The 2,987-nt window shown below is 43.9% G+C and overlaps 1 non-coding gene across 1 annotated transcript; it reads right to left on the bottom strand.

Moving 5' to 3' along the window:
* Nucleotides 1-1,043: 1,043 nt before the first annotated feature.
* Nucleotides 1,044-1,115, bottom strand: TRNAQ-CUG (transfer RNA glutamine (anticodon CUG)). The gene has a single exon. It is a non-coding gene; the product is annotated as a tRNA-Gln (tRNA).
* Nucleotides 1,116-2,987: the final 1,872 nt, after the last annotated feature.

The following is a 2,987-nucleotide window of genomic DNA, read 5'->3' as shown; positions in this document are numbered from 1 at the left end:
CTCAGCTCATGAAAAGGGGAACAATGGTTGGTCATTTGCTTCAAAATTACCCCAATAAAATTTTTATAATCTTACAGTGAAAGGACTGTAGAACGTGACTCAAACTCCAGAATCTTTAAAGAGTGATGATACATAAGAGTACATCAAAAGTTAAATTCAAATAAAAAACATTCTACATAACAAAGAAGTTATTTTTATTTTGTATGTATTTTTTAGCAAAGTACTCTACTGTATGCCCAATAGTTTGTTATGAAAAACAGTAGTGCCCTGATCATTTTCTACATTCCCTGTTCTCCAGAGATAACCAGTTTCAACCCATATAACCAATTATCTGTCTCGATCTCTCTTTACCTCTAAAGAAACATTGTTAGGCCTTGATATTCCAGTTTTCCACTCCAGGCCCTGCAGACAGCCTGCAAAGGGAAAAACGCTGTGCATATGGGTGCATGGGTGCACCACCTGCTAGTCAACACTAAGGAAGTCCACAAGGCCCTTCACTTGGCTTCCACTCACTTGCCAATCAACTTAATCCACTTCACCAGTCCACACAGTGAAAGGAAACTTTGCAAGAACAAATGCCAGGCAAGCAGCTTTGAGGTTTATCGGTGGAACCGGCTTCTCGGGTGGGACAGGAAGCGATGGGAGCGCTCTTGAGTGAGGAGCAGCGGTGGTCCACACCCAGCAACTGAAGAAACCGCTGCTGTGAATGCCCAGTTCCTCTGGCTACCATTCCCTACTTCCCCCCTTTTTCTTTCCAGTTCTCTTCTCTGTTCTTTCCAGTCTCTCCTCCTTCCTCAGGTATTTTCTGAGGGTTTCTGGGACCTCAGTTCCTGAGGAGGAGACGTGAGGAAAAGGGTGCCGGGCCAAGGTCACAGGGAGCAGGAGAAGAGCAGGGATCTTCAGCAGCTCAGGATTCCTCCTTGGGGGCCTGAAACCTTTCTAGCTCCTATATGAGGATCAGAGGCGGGACGCCTAAAGGGGAGTAACAAGTTTCATTCACAATTTAAGGTGTTTTTCCAATCCTTCACTTAAAGGAAACACTAAGATTCCACGGAGACTTGAACTCGGATCGCTGGATTCAGAGTCCAGAGTGCTCACCATTACACCATGGAACCACAAGCCTTTGCAACGGTATGGCGGTAGGAATCCCCAAATCCACTGCCCCGGGGCAGTAGATTCTGACTCATATCTATGATCATTTCTGTTAAAAAGAAGAAAAAACCTCTTGCTGTCCAATGGATTCTGACTTCTAGGAACCCCGTATGAGCATCTCAATAGAGGTGTGTGAATCTCATTTAGCATCCATTGTTTCGACGACTAATCTCAAGGCAGTCCTCTATCAGACGGGACTTGATGACCATTGACCTGTGTGAGTGGACTCATCCATCTTGCTTTCTCTCTGCACCTCTCTTTTTATTGACTTCTATCATTTCATTCGTATCTTAGGAAATTGAGGTAAAATCCACTTTTGGTTTAGAGCTATAGCACAGCTCTTTAAGTCTGTGTCATAAATCACACAGTGGCCTCATTTACCAGCATTCCCTGCCCCAAGGTGAAATTTCTGCAAACAACAGTGTTATTTTCCTTTTCATTGCCTTCACCCATTACTCACTGCCCAAGGAGAGCAGATAATTGTCAGGGCACGACTTGGGACTTCCGGGGTGCCTTGTCCAAATAGCATCTATTACACTCCAAAGCCACCACGGCTTCCCATGTGTAATGTAGAAAGGTGTCTCAGCAGTGTTTTATCTGGGGAGTGAGTTCTGCAGACAGGAGAACTCTCATTTTCTTCTTTATAGATTTCTTTTTTTGGTAAGTTTTTCTTACAAAAATCATGTATTTGTTAGATACACAACAAAAAACAATTAACCTTGTCTAACATTTATACACTCTGACAAACCAGACTAACCTCATCTGCTGTGACTCAAAATCGACCACGTGCTGTTGAGTCTACAACACAGGGCTCTGACACTTATTCAGCCCCAGGCTGTTTTCTGAGAGCTTGGCCATGTCCATTACATTCCAATTTCTATATATATCATGACCTAGAAACTTCACAGTTTTTTATTTGTTTTTTGAAGTGCAGTAAAGATTTAACTCCATCCAAAGAAATTCATCTTTGTCCTTTGTTTCTCAGAGATAACTCGGAAAAAAACAACAACAACAAAAAAAACAAAACACTAAGCCCCTTCGCTCTCAGGTTGATTCTGACTCCTAGTAACTGTAGGACAGGGTAGAACAGCCCAGTAGGGCTTCCAAGGATGGAAATCTTTACAGACACCCTTTCCTATATCTTTCTCCCTCGGAGTGGCTGGTGGGTCAAACCATGGAGCTTTTGCTTCGAAGCCCAGCACTTAAAAACCGTGTCTCCAGTCCTCCTTGAGATAAATCTAAATGCTTGGAACTTGCTGAGTAATAGAGGTGCCTTTGTTTCCTATAGGCCTCCAGACCACACTTGAGGGTTTATGCTAATAAGATGACTCAAGTTGGGGCTGGCAAGGCTAGAAAGAGGACCTTCTGATGTAGGCCAACCTAGGGCGAGGGGTACAGAGGTTGGGGAAAACTTCATTCAGTCATGCCTAAGAAATGAGGTTCAGAAAAAGGCTCTGAACAGAAAAGCTCTGCAGGCTTCCTTGTTGATGGAGACAACTATGCACATGGAAGGGTAATTCAGCCCTTTTTGAGACAGGGACTCGCCATGTTTAGAATCTTCCCAGTCCTTGCCCTATGTGTCTCTTCATTTGTATTCTTTATGCTTTAAAACTGTAATTGTAAGTATAGGACTTTCTGTGAGTCATTCCAGTCAATTATGAAACCCAAGGGACTAGTGAGAACCAGCAGGTCAGAAGTGAGGGGAATGAGCATCTCTGAGCTTATGGCTGGTATCCTGAGGGGTAGAGAGAACTTCTGAGTATGTAGCCAGCGGGTCAGATGTGAGTGGGTCACGACAACTCCCAAGGTTACAGCTGGTGTCTGTGCGCTTTACT

Source organism: Elephas maximus, chromosome 3, assembly GCF_024166365.1.
Source record: "Elephas maximus indicus isolate mEleMax1 chromosome 3, mEleMax1 primary haplotype, whole genome shotgun sequence".
Lineage (NCBI taxonomy): Eukaryota > Metazoa > Chordata > Mammalia > Proboscidea > Elephantidae > Elephas > Elephas maximus.
Note: the sequence above shows the minus strand (reverse complement) of the source record. Positions and strands in the feature narration are given on the sequence as shown.